Source organism: Macrotis lagotis, chromosome X (assembly GCF_037893015.1).
Source record: "Macrotis lagotis isolate mMagLag1 chromosome X, bilby.v1.9.chrom.fasta, whole genome shotgun sequence".
Classification (NCBI taxonomy): Eukaryota; Metazoa; Chordata; class Mammalia; order Peramelemorphia; family Peramelidae; genus Macrotis; species Macrotis lagotis.
In genome coordinates, this window is record NC_133666.1 from 296,320,860 (window position 1) to 296,342,717 (window position 21,858).

At 35.9% G+C, this 21,858-nt stretch overlaps 1 long non-coding RNA gene across 3 annotated transcripts in view; it reads left to right on the forward strand.

Annotated features, from left to right (window-relative positions):
• Positions 1-21,858, forward strand: part of LOC141502416 (uncharacterized) — a 293,674-nt gene that overhangs the window by 163,394 nt on the left and 108,422 nt on the right. Inside the window, exon 4 of one of the 3 annotated variants that reach the window (XR_012472522.1) lies at positions 18,211-18,296. The exons of the other annotated variants lie outside the window; for them this stretch is intronic. This is a non-coding gene — a long non-coding RNA (uncharacterized LOC141502416). The remainder of the gene's footprint in view (positions 1-18,210; positions 18,297-21,858) is intronic. 3 annotated transcript variants of the gene reach the window in all.

Here is a 21,858-nt window from a genome sequence, read left to right on the forward strand (position 1 = left end):
AATAATCTCAGAAAGTTTGATGAAAAGGTAAATGCAATATCTGAACCAGAGCATCAAGATTTCTCCAATAAAATAATCTATTGTGTATTTTAAAAATTTTGTATTTCATAAAAACCTGTATGCATACCTGTATTTATTTGTAAGTATATTTATATTTGTTCTGTATGTACACATTTTTTATATTTATACATACATACACTTGCATTTATGTTATGTCCTATTTACAAATATAAAATATTCAAATGCAAGTTTTAAACTTTTCTCTTTAAATGTTCCTAGGTGATTCTTAATCATTTTTTCAGCATTTTTGTTTCAAATATTGACCTTCCCTTTCATTCTTCTTGGGTATTTGAATAATTGCTCTAGTAGATGGAAGATTAAATATGCCCTGTTGTTTGCATGTCTACCAAATATGTAACTTTTGGGGTATAAAGTTTATTCATGTATATCTCTGGGGGGGAAACATTTTAGATTTGGGAGGATCTGAGATACAATTACAAAGGAACAACAGTATTGCTCAGCAAATGACCCACTGTGGTGGCAATACATGATCAATAGGATTGTGGCAAGGTTCCTTTTTAGTCACAATAGTGTGTGTACTCTTGCTCACTGAGATGATTTAATAGATTTTTTTAAAGAAAGGTTTTCATCTCTCAGCATGGGAATTGAAGACTCATACATAGTGAAATTATTCCTAGGTTTAGTCCATACAGTATCAATGTGAGCTGCTGATGAATGAGCCCATAGAACTTCACTATTGGGCAATTCAGAAACTTGACTAGTGTTATTAATGGGCATAGTCCTCAAAGTTGAACCATTTAATTTATTACATACTTGGTGGAGGAGTTGGGTAAATTACAGGTATTTTAAATTGCTTACTATATACTTGAAATGCAAATAAATTTAGTTGCCTTGTCTCATGTCTGCTAAATTAAATTTCCATATAGGTGTAATGTAGTCTTAAACAATGAAAATAGATGAAGACTTTTTCTCCCAAAGTTCTATGTGGAATCTTTTGGTTTCTGGTCCTTGGAGAGGGTAATTATAATTGTGGCAACAGTATCAATGAGTTTTAATGTCCCTAAATCAAACAAAGGGAACTAGAGCAGAAATTTTTCTTGTCTTCAGTCTTTCGGTCTCCTATACAATTGTTCTGTTGATTTCCTCTCATCTCTCACAAAGGCAGAAAGTGAAAACCAAGAAACCAAGGCACATTTCTCTTCTTCATGATTCTTAGTCTCTTCTTTAGCTTCTTCAGACTTAATCTCTTCTTTCTCACCAATCCCTCTCTCAAAAAGGGACCAGAGTTTTTCCACTTATGTTCTATCTCTAACTTGCTTTCCACTGGAAGTTTCTTCTCCAGTTGAAGAGCTGTAAGTGCTGGGGCTTTTACCTGCCTCCTCTCCCTACCCTGCCCTGCCCCAGCCTCCTTTGGAAAGCCTTGCTTTAGTCTATATTTTCAAAAGGGAAGGAGATAGAAGAGGAAGAGGAGGAAGAGAAAGAAAAGAAGGAAGAGGAGAAAGAGGAGGAAAAGAAAGAAGAGAAGTAAGAAATGAAGAGGAGGAGGAGGAGGAGAAAAGGAGAAAAAGAAGTAGTAGTAGTAGTAGTAGAAGAAGAAGAAGAAGAAGAAGAAAGAGGAGGAGGAAGAGGAGGAGGAGGAGGAGAAGGAGAGGAAAAGGAGAAGGAAAAGAAGGAGAAGGAGAAGAAGGAGAAATCTCAGAAAACTGCTCTGTTTGGTTAAAAGGTAAATATGATAACTGAACCAGAGCATCAAGAGTACTGTCAAACAGGCAGAAGCATATCTTTAGCTTATGTATAGTGAAGGTGTTTCACAGTATCCACAAAAAAGTTCTTATTTATAGAGAGGGGGAAACCTTAGCAAAGGACTGTTATTTTGGGTTCCCATGAAATTTCCCCACTATTTCATTTTGAACTATTTTTTTTGAGTTTTGACACTTATGATTTACTGGTTATTTAGCAAATCTATGAACAGATGTGTTGAGTGTATAGCAAAGGATTCTACTACTTTGAGATGTCATGAAATTTCCCCACTCTTTCATTCTGAATTATGTTGAGTTTTGACACTTATGATGTATTGGTTATTTAGCAAATCAGTCAACAGATATGGAGTGGCCCAGAAGGTTCATGATTGAACATTTGCCTTAGGATAGCACAGTGGAAAGAGGATTTCACTTTGAGTCCCTGATTATTCCTGTTCATCTATGTGACTTTGAACAAATCATTTCATGTCTCTAGTTTTATTTGCAAACAGTTGGCATTGGATTAGATAATTTCTAGGGTCATTTGTAGTACTAAATCTTGTGATCACATAATCTGAATTAAAGTACCTTGCAATTTGAAATCCTTTGTCCTTCTGACTGAAGGACCTGGTTTCTATTTTCAGTTCTGTGACTAAATGAATCTTTGTCCTGGGTCAACACACTTCAGTGAATTTCAGTTTCTTTTTTTCTAAAATGAATAAATTGGAGTAGATGATCTCTGAAATCCCTGTCAATTTTAAAACTCAAATTTCTTAATGATCTCCTTTCATCAAAATATCTTTGACCATTTGAAAGAATCTCTACTTAGTTATTTGTCTTATTCTTCACTGGCCATTTCCTAACCTGATATAATTTGAAATTATTGATATAATCAATATAGTTAAGGCAAATCATATGACTCAAAATAATCATTTGAACTATTTATTAAAATTTCCTGTTTTGTTTTGAAAGATAATATGGGTCTACATTTTAAAAGCATGGGTTCTTTTGAATCTAATGAAATCCAGCCTAGTTGGTTTGTTATTCTAGTTTCAATTTCTCTTCTAAGCTCTCTTCTAATCATCTAGCTAGAACCTCATTATGTAGTTCAAAGAAAGTGTAAAAAATCCCAGAAAAACAGATTCATATGTTGAGGTCACCGAAGTCTTCAACAACAGGGAGCATTCATTAGGTACCTACTCTATGCAAGTTATTATATTAGGCTCTGTGAATATAAGGATAAAAGGAGAAACAGTACTTGTGCTCAATGAGCTTATATTTTATTGCCTTAAGAAGGAGCACTAGAATACATTGTATTAATCAAGGAAATGAATTTATCAGTTTTAATTTCTGTCATCAATTCCAATCTGCTACATAGTCTAGAATTTCTCTGAAAGGAAATTTGCATTCCTGTATAATAAAACAATAGCATTGAATTATTATCATCAAAGTTGTTAACCTTGTTTAAACCTCACCTTTGCAAAGTGGAACACAGTGATATTTACTGTGTCAAAGAAGTTTCCTGACTGTGGATTACAGGGTGACCATTTCAAGGGTCATATTTGACATTGGGTTTGTTACACAATTTTAGCAAACAGTAAAGAGAGGTTAATTAAAGATTGAGAATATCTACCTATGATCCTTTTAAGATAATGGGAGCTGTACTGTATGTGTACAAGTGTCTATATAAGCTTCATGAGATTGATCTGTTCTGGAAAAGTTGGGGGTTAAGTCAGTCACATTATTCCACTGGAGAGTTTGCTGCTTGTCAGGATCCTAGAGAAAACATGTTAATAAAGGATCCTTTCATAACCAGTCTCCTCATTTATCTTTTAAAAGTAATTTTTTTTGTACATTGAATTTCCTTCAAATGGGACATATTTGAAATTATTCTAGTTTGAAGACCCTAGGATGCCAGACTTAAACTGTTGCTCCTGTTTCTATACTCATCCCCAAAAGAACTCAGAATGTGTTTTCATCTTTCAAGACCCAATTGAAGCCTCTTAAAATTCCATGAAATTTTCCTATTTCTTCATCTCTGGAACCTTATAGTACTTATAATATGACAAATATTATAACCTTTATAACTGGTTTATATATAACTGAGTTATAACCTTTATAAACTGAGTTAAATTTAGCTTTTCTGTTATTTTAGTTTATCTCAACTAGATTCTAAGCTTTTTGAAGGCAGGTTTCATATTCATATACTACTTTGTATACTCCATAGTCCCATAACCAGAGATGATCAAAAAATGGTGGTTTGCTAACTTTGCCATCTTTGCAATGGTGGTTTATTTACAACTTCACATAAAATTCACTTAATAAAGAACTTTTTAGAAACATTTTGAGATTAAGTAATATTTTCATTATTAAAATTATGTTTGGTGACTTTCATTTTTTATAACAAAAAATTGGTGGATATAATCCCAGACCCAACCCAACAACCTTAAGAACCACAGCAGCCCCCAAACACCAACCATTAATGAAAACTAGTTTTAACAGATAGACAACATTATGCATCCACAACTTGCTCCATCTTTTTTACCAAAGGAAGGGACTTTCATTTCTTAAACCTTTCTGAAGGGATTATATTTTCAGTCATTTTTCAGTTGTATCTGACTCTTTGTGACCCTATTTGGAGTTTTCTTGGCAAAGATACTAAAGTGTTTGCCATTTCCTTTTCCAGTTTTATTTTACAGATGAGAAACTGGAATAAACAGGGTTAAGTGACTTGTTCAGACTTATGCAGTGACTGAGGTCAGTTCTGAACTAATGAAGATGAGTCTTCCTCACTCTAGGTCTAACTATATCCATTTGGCCATCTAATTATTCCCAAGGATTAGATAATCATTATAAATAACACCATGTATGACTTTGTTTTAATATTATTTTCAATTATGTTGTAGCCATGTCTCTGGTTCTTCTCGTATTTCTTCTTATTGTTGCTAACTTTGCCATCTTTATCTCCCTAGGCCATAGTATAGTTCCAGGCATATATTTGGTTCTTAGTAATTGCTTGCTTTGTTTATTGACTACTTCACATAAATTTCATATAAATTTCACATAAATCCTTCCATGGGAAAGAAATATTTTTGGATTAAAATAACAAGATAGGAGCAGCTAGGTGATGCAGTGGATAGAGCACCAGCCATGGAGTTAGGAGGACCTGAATTCAAATCTGACCTCAGATATTTAATATTTACTTAGCTTTGTGACCTTGGACAAATCACTTAACCCCATTTCCTTGCAAAAGTAAAAATAAAATAAAATAACCAGTTGGCTGAGTGGATATAGTGTTGAGCCTGAAGTCAGGAAAATCTGGGTCCAATTTAGTCTTTAATACTTCCTATTGTGTTATTTTGGCTAGACATTTAACCTTTGCCTCTTTTTCTTCATCTGTGAAACTGAAATAATAACAATAATGCTTTTCTTCCAGAGTTGTTGTAAGAATAAAATGAGATAATATTTATGAAGTGCTTTGCAGACCTTAAAGTGATATATAAAAACTAACTTTTTATTTTGGCTTATTCATTTTATATTGTTACAATAATCTTGTTGTGATAGTAAACATAACCCCCCCCAAAAAAAGATAGAGAAACCTCAAGAATAGTGAGAGAGAAAGAAAAGTGTATTTCAGTCTTTGTTCATATTCCAACAGCTCTGTCTCTGGGAGGAATTGCCTTCTTTATCATGAGTCCACCAGAGAAGTTGCTTCACTATTTTTACCACAGTTACTATGTATTTCCCTTCACTTGATTCCTCCCTACTCTCATTTATTCTATTCTCTCTCTCTCCTTTCACCCTGTTCTTGCTCAGAAGTGTGTTGTATCTAAGTACCCTTTCCCACCATCTTCCCTCTCTTTTATCACCTATTTCCCCTTCCCTCCCTCCATTCCCCCTTATCCTATCTCTTTCCTCTCATTTTTCTGTAGGGTGAGATAGATTTCTATACCCTATTGTGTATGTTATTTCCTCTCTGAGCCATTTCTAATGAGAATGAAGGCTCACTCATTCCCCCTCACCTTTCCCCATTCCACTCCACTGAAAAAGTTTTATCTTGGCCCTTATGTGAAATATCTTAGCCCCTTCTTCCTCTCTTTTCCCTTACTCCCAGTACTTTCCTTTATCACCCATTGACTCCATCTTATTATGATATTATACCATTATATTCAGCTCCTTCCTGTGCCTTGTCTATCTATATATGCTCCTTCTAACTGCTCTTATGTATGAGAAAGTTCATATGAGTTATCAGTATCTTCTTCCCATGCAGCATTGCAAACAGTTCAACATCATTAAGTTCCTCATAATTAATCCTTCTCTTCCACCCCTTCTGTGGTTCACCTGAGTCCTTTACTTGGAGACCAAACTTTCTGTTCAGCTCTGGTTGTTCCAATAGGAGAGTTTGAAAGTCCCCCGTTTCATTGAAAATTCATCTTTTCCCCTAAAAAAGGATGTTCAGTTTTGCTGGGTAGTTGATTCTCAGTTATAAACCAAGATCTTTTGCCTTCTGGAATGTCATATTCCAAGCCATACAAGCCCCTAATGTAGATGCTGTCAGATCCTGACTATAGAGCCATGGTAGTTAAATTGTTTGTTTATTGCAGCTTTTAGTATTTTCTCTTTACTTGGGAGTTTTAGAATTTGTATATAATATTCCTGGGATCTTTTCTTTTGCAATCTCTTTCAGGAGATGATTAGTGAATTCTCTTAATTTCTATTTTACCCTCTCCTTCTAAGATCTCAGGGCAATTTTGCTGTATTATTTTTTTTAGGTTTTTGCAAGGCAGTGGGGTTAAGTGGCTTGCCCAAGACCACACAGCTAGGTAATTATTAAGTGTCTGAGACTGGATTTGAACCCAGGTACTCCTGACTCCAGGGCTGGTGCTTTATCCACTGCACCACCTAGCCGCCCCCTGTATTATTTCTTGAAAAATGAAGTCTAGGTTCTTTTCCTGGTCATGACTTTCAGGTAGCCCAATAATTTTTTAATTTTCTCTTCTGGATCTGTTTTGAGGTTGATTGTTTTTCCAATGAGATAGTTCACATTTTTGTCTAATTTTTGATTCTTTTGCTATAGTTTTGTTTCTTTCTGATTTCTCTCAAAGTCATCCACTTCCTTTAGTTCCAGTCTATGTTTAAAGGATTTATTTTCTTCAGAGAGCTTTTTTATTTCCTTTTCCAACTGACCAGTTCTGTTTTTTAAGACATTCTTCTCCTCATTTGCCTTTTGTATTGCTTTTTCCATTTGACCTAAATTAGTTTTTAACATTTTATTTTCTTCAGTATTTCTTTGTATTTCTTTCATAAAGCTGCTGACTTGGTTTTTGTGATTTATCTGCATCACTCTCATTCCTCCAATTAATTTTTCCTCTACCTCCCTTAATTGCTTTTCAAAGTCTTTTTTGAGCTCATTGACAGCCTGAGGCCATTTTCTATTCTCTTGGAGGTTATGGATACAGAACCTTTGACTTTGTCATCTTCTGAGTATGTATTTTGATCCTCCATGGGACCAAAGTAATTTTCTATGATCAGATTCTTCTTTTTCTGTTGCTTTTCATTTCCTCAGCCTATGACTGAGGAATTTTTTTGGGACACCCAACAGGGAACTTAATTCCTCCAAGGTCTTGTGAGAAGCTTTGACTGTTCTCTTGCCTGTGCTCTGTTCTTGCCTTGCTCTTTTCTTGTATTCTGGTATATGGATGACCACAGCCCTCTGCTCTGCCCTGGAGCTATGAGGAGAATCCCTGCTCTGCTATGGTGGTATGGGAGCCCAAACTACAACCTGAATTTGGGTGTGGGCAAACAGCTGAGTCCTGTGCCAAGGAGAGTAGAAAGACCTCTGCATTCTTCCCCAACTCCCTTACCTTCTGTGGGATGGGTGCTCTGGAAGTACAGGCTGGTGTCCCAGATTGCTGCTGCAGGTTCTCATAGCAAGACTGTAAGGCTGGTGCTCTACTCCATACTTACTCTGGTGCAGCAGCGTTCTCTCACCACTGCTTCAGGCTATTCTTGGTGATCCCTGGGCAAAGAGGTCTGGAAACTACTCCAAGGACCCAGGGCCACATGGGCTCTTCCTGGAAGGCTGGTGCTGGTTTGCTGCAGTGCAGCTGGGCTGGGCTGGGCTGGGCTGCACTGTAGCTGCACTGAGGCTCTTTGTAACCTCCATCCTGGTGAAACAGACCTTTCCTGTGGATCTTCTAAGTACACTTGGACTGGGAAATTGTATCACTCAGTCTTTCTGTGGGGTTGTATCTAAATTTTGGCTAGAGTCATAATTTTATAGCTTTTGGAGTTTTTTGGAGAATGAGTTTCTGGGAATTCCTGCCTTCTTGCCACCATCTTGGCTCTGCCCCAGTTTCCCCCAAAGCTAACTCTTATTTATACTTGTGTTTAAAAATTGAATGATAAATGTAGAACCTGTGCTGATTAGACTAATCATTGGTTATCTTTCTTCTTATCTTTTACATGGTAATTATTTTCTGCACTGCCAGAAACCAAGGTCCTCTGACTTCAAATTCAATGGTATTTCCACTATATAATATTCCCATTCAATGATGCTAAACTATTGACTACCTCAGAGTCTCATTTTTTAATATCAGTATGTTACAAGTGTTGTCATAGTTGTGAATCAAAGCATAAAACAACCTAGTCCAAGAAGAATTTAAATTAGTCATGCACCATAACTTGATTGAAATAAGGTAGTTGACAAAAACTGTCCTGATATTTTTATAGTCAAGATATGAATAAATATATTCTGTATTATAGAACAGTTACATCAATTTATAGCTATTAAACAATCATACCCAACATATGGCAACTTGGTGAGTAGTCACTGGTAGTCTGTGATTGGATGCAGTCATTGGTTTTATTATGTTTAATAGACTTTATTTTTCAGCAACTTTAGACTCAAAATCAGGCTTCTTGAATTTGAGAGGAATGTGTACTTGGGAAGGAAAAAACTATTTTTAACAATCTCAACAAGTTTGAACAAGATGAAATATAACAGACAATCATAAAATGCTAAATTCAGTTGAGAAACAATCAACTTTACAAGACTGTCATCTGGATACACCATGAGTTTAATTTGAGACAATGAAAGTGATGCAGTTGTTGAAAAGGCACATCCAGTTTTAGACTTCATTAATAGAAACAATGTGTACAGATTAAGGGAAGAAGTTGTTTTCTTCTTCACTAATTAGAATACATAGAAAATAGGGTTTAGCTGTGGGTCTTATAATTTAAGATGAATGTGAACAGGATAGAATCAAAATAGAAAGGGAGAAATTATTATAGAATCATAGGATTTATAGCTGGAATGATGTTTAGAGATCACAGTCCAAATGAAAAAAAAAAAAACTAGAGTGAGTATATGCTTGGAAAACAGCAGATAGAGCACTGGACTTAGAGTAAGGAAGACATGAATTTGAACCTTCCATCATACTCTTATTACCTTTCTCAGTCTCCATTTTCTTATCTGTAAAATGGGAATAATTATACCTATCTCATAAAGTTATTATAAGGATCAAATGAGGTAATATGTGTAAAGGGACAAAGAAATTTGACAAATCTTGACTAAATAAATAAATTAGTGAAAAAGCACTGTGCTAAGCAGTTGGACACAAATATAAAGTGATAATAATGCTTACCTTCCGGAAGCTTACAGTCAAATGGGGGAGACAACACGCATGAAGTAATGATAATCAAGGAGAGATACTTTGATCTGGAAAGTTTCAGGGATGATGATTGAATCCATAGGGAATACATTAACTTATTCTGTAGCAAATACAGTATAGATTTGATCTGTTTATGCCAGAACTGGAAAACAGATGTGGGGGGGGGGGCAGGGAAGAGGGTATGTCCATGGTGTTGGGCAGATAACTGGTGAGAAGACATGGAAAAGAAAACATAGGATAGCATGGCTGAAGTCCCCTGGATGTAGTGGGTCATCAGAAACTCTCACCAATTAGTATTAGGAGGATCATCAGGGTAAGAGTCTTGTCAGTTCTGCCACAACATATCTAATATAAACCTCTTTTTTTCCCCTTTGGCAAGGCAGTGGGGTTAAATGGCTTGCCCAAGGACACACAGCTAGGTATGTGTCTGAGACTGGATTTGAACTCAGGTCCTCCTGACTCCAGTGCTGGTGCTCTATCCACTGCGCCACCTAGCTGCCCCTCAAGTACCTCATTTGGATCAAAAAACAACTTCTTGTTGTATTTCCAGGCTTCAGGTTTTTTCTGCATCATCCATCTATCAGACAAATTGCCCAAACTTCCCAAAGTATAGGTCTGATTATGCCACTATTTGGCTCAAGAACTTGCACTGGCTCAATATTGCTTCAAGGATAAAAAAGAATAAATGATTGAAAAGCATTTTAAATAATCCATTATATATAATTTTGGCCTTATCATTCACAAAGATGGTGAATAAGTCAGTTAACTGAAAACCACTATTGATCTGCTTTGGTTTACTCCATTTTTTTCTGAATTGGATTGGTTTTCCCTTCTGGGTTCAACTCTACTGGAAATTGTTCCCCTGTTCTTAGAAACTCAATATATTAGACTATTTTCATGAACAACCAATTGGTCCAGATCTCTGTAGCTCAGAACACCTGGGCTCAAGCAATCCACCAACATCAGCCTCACTGATAGCAGAGAAAAGAGCACAGGTATGCACCATCATGCCTGGCAATATGAAACTCTGAAAACTACGCTGCTTCTCTATGATTCTTTCTGGTTTTCCTGTTTGTTCTCTTCTGCATATTCAAAAAATGTTTCAAAGTCCTTTCAACTCTTTCTTTCTTTTTCCTCTCCCTCTTTACTGTTTTACTCTATTTTATCCTTTCTTCCTTCCTTCCTTCCTTCCTTCTTTCCTTCCTTCCTTCCTTCCTTCCTTCCTTCCTTCCTTCCTTCCTTCCTTCCTTCCTTCCTTCCTTCCTTCCTTCCTTCCTTCCTCCCCAAATGGGAAAAAACTTATAAACATATTAACATGTATACTAAGTCAAGCAAAACAAATTTTCACATTAGCCACCTCTGAAAAATGCATGCATCATTCTATTAAACACTTTTCCTTCCTTTATTCCTAGACAAAGAGGGAATATTGACCATACCTACAACAGATGCTGCATTCCTTCTACTAACATCTACACAAATTAAGCCACATTAGAATGGAAAGTAGGAACAGAATGCATTACAGTTCTTTAAATCCATAGTGGATTTCTTCTAGTCTTTTGACTATGGGTTAAACATTTTCCATCCAATTGTTTAATATTTTTGTCGAGTTTATGAGTGATCTGAAAATTTTACATAACCTATAAAAAAGATTTGCTTCCTATTATCCAGGAGTTCATCATGCATAGAAAGAAAAGAGGACCTGAATATTTAGTTATATATATTTACTGAACCTCTAAGCTTCATAGAATGCTGAAAAAGATGTAAAAGATGATGTAGAGGAAACTAAGGAAACAGAAAGTGTGATTTAGTCTTAGAAATTTTGAAAATTGTGAGTGAGCATTTTGTTTGATTTTACATCCGCATCTCTGATTTCTTTCCTTTTTGCTAGAGTCAGACATAGCGGGGCAGCTTAGGTTAGCATTGGGTCTGGAATCAGGAAGATTTAAGTTCAAATTCTGTCTCAGACACATTCTAGCTGTGTGACATTGTCAAGTCATTTAGTCCTGTTTGCTTTGGTTTTCACTTCTGTAAAATGAACTGGAAACAAAATAGCTAACCACTCCAGTTTCTTTGCCAAGAAAATCCCAAATGAAGTCACATGGAGTCAAATATAACTGTACAACAATAGCTAGATATGATAGAAAGGACTCTGGGCTTTGAATTAGAAGAGCTGTATTCAAATTCTATCTCTACTTATAGTTGAATATCCTTTATTTCATTGGACTTCAATCATTTTATCTGTAAACTGGGGAGAATGCCCATGTTGCCTATCACAAAGACTAATTTCAAGGACAGTACATTGAGTATTTCTATTTATAATCCTATCCACTTCAGTCATCTGCTTTCTCATTCTGTGAAAGAAGCTCTTGAAGGTTATAAAAAATGGGAATTTAAAATTGTTGAAGATGATAATTAATCCTAGCAACTAATTTGTTAGCTGAGAAGCATAGGGATTGAAAACTTATCTATTTATATCCAGTTTATAGGAATGAATAATACCCTCATTATATACCCAAGGGATAAATTATTTTAAATACTGCCAGGGAATTGTTTTCTAGAAACTAGTTTTATACTAGAGAAATAACTATAACTAAATTATAGTCTAAATTCTTATTTGTGAGTTTTATTCCTTTTCAATTTCATTCAACAAATACTTTCTTTTATGAAAGTCATTATCCTAGAGGCCAGAACTCTGTTCCTTAGCAGAATAGACATTGTTTGGGCATTGGGGAAAAAACTAGTCTTTTAAATATTGATTGATGGTTTTAGCCTATATCCTGATTTGGAGGAAGGGAGATGGATAAGAACTGGTGTGTGTATGTGTGTGTGTGTGTGTGTGTGTGTGGAGAGAGACAGAGAGAGAGACAGACAGAGAATCATATAGAGGCAGAGAGATAAGAGATAAATAAAAGAAATAGAACAGAATTTTATGGTCTCTGTTTACAAAATTATATTACTTAAAATGAGGTGACGTAATCACACATTTTTGAAGTAATAAGATAAACAATTGAATTGTTAAGAAATGGTAAACTTCTGAGGAAGTTACAATCTTATTGACAGTATAGAATGAGCTGATTATATTGATCATCCGTTTAATAACAAAAATAAAAATTATATCTCAGGTTTATGTGGCACTTTAAAGTTTGCAAGGCTCCTTTGCATACATTATCTCATTTATTCCTCAAAACAATCTGGTGAGGCAGGGCAGATAAAATATTTTTATAGAAGATGAAATTGAGAAACAATGAGATCAAGTAATTTGTTCAAGTTCACACAGTTAGTTTGTGATAGGACTGGAGAAATACTGGAGAAATTACTGCAGAATGCAGATCTCTTAAATTATTGTCTAAATCCTTATTTGTAAGCTTTACTCCTTTTCAATTTCATTCAACAAATATTTTACTTTATTCAAATTCTATTCTAGAAGCCAGAGCTCTGATCATTAACAAAAGATTCATTGTTTGGATATTGGGAAAAAGTAGTCTCTTCTGTAAAATATTGATTGATTGATTTTAGCCTCTGTCCTACTTTGGAGGAAAGTAGAGTGATAAGAACTGGTGTGTGTGTGTGTGTGTGTGTGTGTGTGTGTGTGTGTGTGTGTGTGTGTGTATGTGTGTAAGAATGAGAAAGAGACAGAGAGAAAAAGATAGAGGCAGAGAAATAAGACATACAAGAGAATTTTGTGATCTCTGTTTAAAAAGTTGCATTACCTAAAATGAGGTAGGGCCTAGAATTCAGGTCTTCTGACTCTTAGTTCAGTGGGGGTTTTTTAAATATAGTTTTCTTGTAGAGATGATTGAATAATGAAATAATTTAACACCATTTTGTGGAATATATGATAAGAATTGATCTGAATTGATTCAGAAGGCTGAAGTAGAACTGGTGGTAGATTTTGGTTCCATTTAAACAAGCTATTTCTAACAAATAGAATCATTAGAAAAAATTATGCAGGGGGCGGCTAGGTGTTGCAGTGGATAGAGCACCTGCCCTGGAGTCAGGAGTACCTGAGTTCATATCCGACCTCAGACACTTAATAATTACCTAGTTGTATGGCCTTGGGCAAGCCACTTAACCCCATTGCCTTGCAAAAAACTAAACAAAACAAAAAAACAACAAAAAAATGATGCAAGACCAGAAGCAAGACATTAAGTTATAGTTAAATCATTTTACCAAGCTGCACCATTGGAAGGGTTTTCTACCCTTCAGATGAAATCATAGGTTCTGACCAAAAATAAAAATAAAAAGAACCCACAAGGTAGAAAATTGCACAAGTAATGGCTACAATAGGGCCACTAGGTGGCGTAGTAGATAAAGCACCAGCCCTGGAGTCAGGAGTACCTGGGTTCAAATCCAGTCTCAGACACTTAATAATTACCTAGCTGTGTGGCCTTGGGCAAGCCACTTAACCTCATTTGCCTTGCAAAAAAAATCCTAAAAAAAAGTAATGGCTACAATAGTCTATTGGGACCAGGGGAAGGTCTCTTAGAACCTAGAGAAAAGAAGGAAAAAAGGAATTTTCAGTAACTTTTTAGCAGCTACTTCTATTGGACTGGAGGACGTCATATGGAATCCTATGATTGGAATATAGTTCATCCTTTGATTTGACTAATGAGACTAAGGGCAAGCATTTAGAGAAAGCATTGGGAATCCAGGTTCCATTTCTATTCTGCATATAATTAGGAGGTTGACCTTAAAAAGTCACTTTCCTGCTCTGGGTCATAGATTCTCTGTTATAAAGTAGCATTTCTAGGTTCCCAAATCATTTTATGAGTCTATAAGGTAACATTCAAATCAATTACATTTCAAGGCAATTTTAAATTGGCTACTGAACTGGTCATGGGGGTAGACAAATTAATAAATAAAATATGTTAAATGATGAGTTGTGAAGGATTGAAATTTCCCTAATCTCTTCTGCATTGGCCTGCAATGAACTGGATTTCTCATGACTCCATTGGGTTCATATATTAAAGGCCCTTGTTAAAATGCAAATGTTGTCTGGAAGGTGGAACACTTTGACCATTATCAGTCATTTACACCTTGGTACTAATTACTTACAGAATATCTCAACAGAGAATGAAGACTTGAGGAGATGGGACATAGATTGATGTGGGCTGGGAGTGAAGAATAGGTCAAAAAGAATCTAAGAAACTGAACATTTGGGTCACCATAGAAAACAAACCTTGGTTAGGCAAGGCAAATTGAGTGCATAACACCCTACTTCAGGAGGAATGAATGCTAAAAAGGGAATAAAGAGGCCATGAAAATTATTTTTCCTGCAATTGGCAATGATAGCTTTCAAGTTTCTGAAAATTAGCATGAACACACATAGCATCTACTCTGATCTACTATATGAAGGAAATCATCAGTTATTCATTTATTTCAGTCATGTCTGATTCTTTGTGACCCCATTTGAGGTTTTCTTGGCTAAGATACTGGAACGGTTTGCCATTAATTTATCCAACTCATTTTACAGATGAGGAAACTGAAATAAACAGGGTCAAGTGACTTATCTGAGTGTCTGAGATTGGGTTTAAACTCAAGTCCTACTGACTTTGGATCTAGTGCTACCTATTCTGCTCTATGGCAGAATCTACTGAAGCACCTAGCTATTTCAAGTCATCAATAAAGAAACTTAATTGCCTTAAAAAGGAACAACAGTCAGGGTTCCCTTATTACTTTAAAAATAATCAGAATTGCTGAAACATCTTGCTAGTGTGATTAAGAGATGTTCAAATGCTCAAGGTTAGCAACCTGACACACTCAAAGAACATGATTCTAAAGTTCTACATAGTAAGCACATAGGAAAATAGAGTTGAAAACATTCATAGCTTCAGACATAGAACTAGAAAAGGCCTTAGAGGTTGTCTGATCTAAGACTTTTCTTTTTCAGAAAAGGAAATGGAGGCTCAGAGATGCTGTGATTTTTCCTAGGTTACATGGGGAGTAAATAGGAAAATCAGGATTTGAACCCCATCCTCTGACTTGAAAGTCAATGTTCTTTCTATTGAAATTATTCTGCCTCTCAGATCATCTGATTCATAAAAGGAGAAACTGAGATGACAAGCATTCAAATGTGGCCGAATTTTCTGTCTCCATGTCTATCCAATCGAAGTCACACTGCCTCCTAATAACATTTATAAGTGTGAAATGGTTTTAGAATGCTGGAAGTTCCTTTAGAGATCATCTAGTCCAGTGATTGTAAAATGAACTAGAGAAGAAAATGGCAAAGACAGTCTTTGCCTCAGTTACCTCATCTGTGAAATGAACTAAAGAAGGAAATGGCAAATCATTCCAACTTCATTGCCAAGAAAACCACCAGTGGGGTTACATGGGGTTGGACATGACTGAAATGACTGAACAACAATTTTTACATGTGAGGATGTAAAAATCAAATGGAAATGAGGGGCTTTGAATCATAGATAACAATCCCTGCTGACTGCATATTGACTTGGAAAGTCACAAATTAAAATTATCTATATTTTATTATATTTTTATTAATTTTATTAAATATGTACAAATAACATTTTAATCTGGTTCAGGTAGAACTGGACAATATTGTGGGCCACATGACCACTTGTTTGACACCTCTGATTTAGTTCAATCTTCCATCCTATGCAGGATGAGGAACCTAAATTCATTGTTGGGTCATTTACTTGTTAGAAATTTCTTAGTAATATTGAGACCTTGCACAGTTGCTTCTAGAAATGATCCACCAATAGGAAGCATTTGGATCAATAATACAAACAAAGGACCCAGGTTGGAATGCTTTTCCTAGATTTCTGAATGTTTGGGATTAGGGACTGTGATATGGCAGAACACAAGAGACTTCTACTCTGTCGCCAGCCTTTGCTACTCCAGATTTATTCATTGGGGAACTGGCACCTTCTATAAGAAGCACATGTGATTACCGTAACTAAACTAGATCTAAGGCTTCCTAAGGAAACTCTCTTCACTTGCAAAGGAGAAACCTGAGTAATGTGTGATATGTAGTTTGTTCCTATCACTTGGAGACTTCTTCCTACTGTTAAAACTCAATTTTTCTTCAATATCTCTAGTACCAGATTTATTTTTGTATTTATTAGATTTCCCAATTAAGCTGCTTGAGATGCAGTATGATGCAATCAATAATCAATCTATAAGCAAGTATTTATTAAGCTATCACTATACATATTTGACTAGCACTGCACCCATTGCTTTGGATAAAGTATAAAGAAGAAAGTAATCCCCACTTGGAAGGAACTAATATGCCAATGGTACAGGCAAGTATGCATAAAAATGTCCATGGCATAAATTAGTTGGTGTTGTTCATCCTTGAAAAGGATCAAAATGATATCACCGTGTCAGGATTATGGCTATAGTGTGGCTGATCAAACCAAATTGAGTTTAGAATGCTCTACTACAGAATGGGGACAAATAGTCCATATGAACTTTTAGAATAAAGATGTCTTTTGAGATGTTTCATTTGAACTACTGAAATTTTGCTTCACTCATAGAACACAACAACTTTGATGTGGGCATGCCATGTGGGGCATTCCTGTGCCAGTGTTTTCCATTTCTCACAATTGATTCTAAAGTAATTCAGAGAGATCTTGATAATCTCCTTTTATCATTTCTGACCTCCATGTGAGTGCTTGCCTTGAGTGAGTTCTCTCACTCTACACTTTTTTAGGCAAATGTACATTTGGCATTTGAGCAATGAGGCCAACCAGTTTGAACTGAGCTTTCTTCAGTAGAGATTGAATGTTTGTCGGTTTGGCTTGAGAAAGGACTTCAGTGTCTTATCTTGCCAGGTGATCTTCAGAATCTTCCTAAGGCAATTCAAATGGAAGTGATTCAATTTCCTAGTATACTGTACAGATTTCATGGACATACAATAATGAAACTAGCACAACAGTTCTGTAGACAGTTTCATAGTCTAATAGTTCCTCTCTCCAACACTTTCCTTTGGAGACTCTTAAACACCAAGTCAACCTCATCATCTTTGTGGATAGATCTGGAAAATATACTGCCAAGGTAAGTGATATCTACAGCATTCAAAATGTCTCCATTTACTATAATCAATGGTTCCACATATGGATGGTGTGGTGCTGGATGGTGGAAGACTTCTGTTTTCTTAATGTTGTTAGACAAAATTAGCACAAACAGCAGAGAATTGGTCTATACTCTGTTGCAACTCAGCCTCAGAGTCTGCACTAATTGTACAATCGGTGAACAAAAAGTTGAGCACCAAATCTTCATGTAGCTTGTGGTATTCAATTCAATTCAATTCAATTCAATTCAATTCAATTCAATTCAATTTAAGCAATTTACAATCAGTGTGGAAGCTGACCTTGAAGCCATTTTCATTTTCATTTCATCTTTGCCTACATTGCTGAAAAACATCATGCTAAAAAGCATGAGTGCAATCATGAAGCCTTGTTTCACTCCATCAGTGATTGGGAAAGTGCAAGAGCTTGTCCAGGCAACCAAATTTTGTCATGATCTTCCATAAGTCCTCATGACTGACAGTATCAAAGGTCTTGGTTATATCAACAAATGTTGTGTACAGACCTCTGTTTTACTCCTGGCATTTCTCCTGGAGTTGTCAGGAAGCAAACACCATATTGACTGTTCCTCAGCTCTTTCTGAAGCCACACTGGCTCTGGGGTGAATGCACTTCTTTCAGATAAAGGATCAACCTATTAAGAAGGAATATGGCAAGCATCTTGCTTGCAATGACTAAGCGAGAGACCCAATTATGATTGTCACAGAGCCATCTATTTCTATTTCCTTTATAGAGATGAACAAAGGAGACCTCTTTGAATTCCTCTTCTTGCCATATAACCCAGAAGATTTCAACTTTTCTAGATCAGTGGATCCCCATGTAAGTCTCAGCTAGAATACAATCAGCATCAGGTACTTTGGCAAACAAAATCTTATTCAGTTGAAAGTTTGGCTAAAAAAGGGATTGACTTCACTCTGAAGTAAATGGTCAATGGCTTAAGCACTGGTTGATGATGGTCTGTTGAGAATAATATGGAAGCCCACCTATGCATGATCGTGTCCTCCTCAATAATCCAAGTACCTTCATCAGCAGTGAGTAGCTGAGATAAAACATAGAACTTTGGCTCATAAATACCCTTCAGGACATCATAAAGTGCTTTGGATTGTAACTATCAAAGTAAAATGGAATTTCATCTGCCTTTTTACTGAACCAAGAATCCTGCATCTCTCTAAGCTTCATTTAGATGTAGTTATATACTGCCTTCTTTAGGGAAGAATAAATTGTTCTACTGGTAAATGTTATGGAGTTCTCATTTTTCATTTGGTAGCTTCTATTTTCCCCATTATTTCTTTCAAACCAATATTGATCTTTGTGAGTTTTCTGGCCCACATGAGCAAATGCAGATCTCTGAAACCTATTCATTCCTTTTCTACTCTATGTTTTCAATCTTGCATTGGCTAAACTTTCCTTCCAAGTTAGCAACAAACTATTACCACTCAGTGAAGTGCTCTAATCTATTGACATTGCCTTCTGGTGGTCATCTTTCCTTTTATTCAATATGTTTGGAGAGGATATCTATGATTGGTCCAGCACTCTTTGCCACACATTGCCTTCATCACTATTGTGTTCTGTCTCTTCTCTTTGCAATAACATAATCTATAAAATGCCAAGATTTTCTGTGAGGGTGAATCAATGAAGTTTTATACATTTCATTAAACTTCATTGATTTATACATTTATGTATAAAGTTTTTATGTCTATGTATACATTTATAAAATACTTAAATACAAACTAGTTTGAGAGGGAAGGCATTTGAGGGGGGATCAGGAAAAGCTTCTTGTAGAATATTATCTTATAGAGGCTAGGGCATTGGGTCTCTCTCCAGGAAAACCTGGATTTGAATCCTCCTCATACTAGCTGTTTGAACCTGGACAAGTCACTTAACCTCTCTTTAGTTCAGTTTTGTTATTAGATCCACTTCTAATGTGAAAGGAATGATATTGATGTCTAATTTTTGACTTTTTATTAGTGACCCAATTAGGAGTTTTCTTGGCAAATATACTGGGATGGTTTGCCATATCCTTTTCCAGATCATTTTAACTGAGGCAAACAGAGTTAAGTGTCTTTCCAGGGTCACACAGTTAGTAAGTGTCTGAGGCCAGATTTGAATTCAGGAGGATGAGTCTTCCTGACTTCAGACCCAGTACTCTATCCACTGCACCACCTAGCTGCTATATAACATTAATAACATTAGTCATGTAATAATAATAATAATAATAATAGTATATATAGTAATAATAGAATCACATAGCTTAACATACAGTTAAAGCTACAAGTGATCTTCCATGTTATCTAGTTCAATTCCTTCATTTTACAGATAAGTACATCAAGGTCTAATAAAGTTGTGACTCATCGAAGAAATATCAGAAGTTGGATTTGAAACAAGATTGTCTGAGCTCAGAGTCACTGAACATAATATTTGTAAAGAGTGTAGGATAATGTCTGGCTCACAATAGGTGGTTTATAAATCTTAGATATAATAAAAAATTATTATTAAAAAGAAAAGTAATCATAAAACATTTGTATAGCATTGTAAGGTTTACAGAGTAGTTGCTATACATCATTCCTTTGGACCTTCAGAACTGTCCTGTGACATAAATGTTAGTATCTTTACTTGAACATTTGTTGAATAAAATTGAAGGTGAGAGTGTACTGGATTCAGAGTAAGAAAAGCTGGGGGAAAATTTTAGTTCTGTCATTTGCTGTCTTTGTCATCTTGGCAAATCACTTTAAGTTTTCTGTTTCTGTTTCCTTATTGATGAGGTGGTTTTTGGGGCCCCCTTCTAGATATAAACTTATGATCCCAGAAACTAAGTTCAGGAAAAGTCAACTGCTTAGTTGTAGTGATTTCAGGTGGGAGTATGGGTGGGGGTAGGGGAATAGGAAAGGAAATTCTTGCCTTCTCAAAGTAGCATAGAGTCAGAATGTTTAGGGTTTTCAAGGAAGAATAGCATTTCTGGTGTGAGGGCTTGCCAAGGTTTTTTAAGACTGCTCATTCATCTTTGGGGTCCACATGATACTCAACTCTTACCTGTGGCACTAAGAAACTATTCTTAAGTAGTGGTCACACTTTGGTAAAACCATCTTGACAGGGGGTCTAAATCAATAAAAGGTCTCCAAACCTTTAGTAAGTTAGTGGGTCTCTACAACAAGCATGTGAAGATTTCCTCTGGTAGAATGGAGGGATGAGAATGATTTGTACCAGTGACCATGGAAGTGGCTGGAGCAGATGCTATGGAACACTAAGAGTTTGGTTAGGCATTGAAGATGCCAAGGTCATCCACAGCATTCTAAACCATGGCCAATTGTCCTGACTTTTGTTACTGTTTTTTTAATTACTTAGGAAGAGAGAGGTTACACTTTTGTACAACTCTGACTCACTTAAAAACAGTTCATAAACAAGTCAAGAAATCACCCAGGCGGTGGGTGTGTGTGGGGGGGTACAGGTAGATGGTACAGTGGATAGAGCACAGGCCCTGGAATCAGGAGGACCTAAGTTCAAATCTGAACTCAGACACTTAATAATTGCCTAGCTAGGTGACCTTGGGCAAGTCCCTTAACCCCATTGACTTAAATTTTTAAAAAAATTTTTAAAAGAGAAAAAAAAGAAATCACCCTGGGATGTCCTTTGTCCTCTTTGGAAACTAAATACAAACAACAACAAAGAGTAGGAATACTGGACCAAGAGATGGGAGACATAGGTTTGAGACCCACACAATTTTGATATCATCTCTTGACATTTGGATTAATTTCTATCATGATATAGTGAGGAGAATGTTGGCCTTGAAGGTAATAAGATCTAGATTCAAATCTTTTTTTTTTTAGGTTTTTTGCAAGGCAAATGGGGTTAAGTGGCTTGCCCAAGGCCAAACAGCTAGGTAATTATTAAGTGTCTGAGATCGGATTTGAACCCAGGTACTCCTGACTCCAAGGCTGGTGCTTTATCCACTGCGCCACCTAGCCGCCCCTAAATTCAAATCTTAACCCTTCTATTTCTTCTTCTCTTAAATGAGGATGTTGGACTTGACAACCTTTGAAGTTTTTCTATTCCATACATGTTATAAAAGCATGTTGCAAATTGTAAAGTGCCCTACTGAACCATATGAAGACCTTTGAAAATGTGAGAGGGGAAGAGAAGGGAGCAAAAAATTATTTATTTACTTATTCTTAAAGAATTGTTGACAATTTTTTATTTAAGTGATTTTTTAAAAGCATAAACTATAAAACTTTGCCTGTAAATATTTTGCATAAAGATAAACATTCATTTTTCTACCCTATAGTAAGGTAGCTATGAATATAAATTCTAGGCACAAGATTTTAAAAACTGTAATCATAGAACTAGACAACTTTAAGTTAACTTGTTGAAATAAACTCAGAACAAA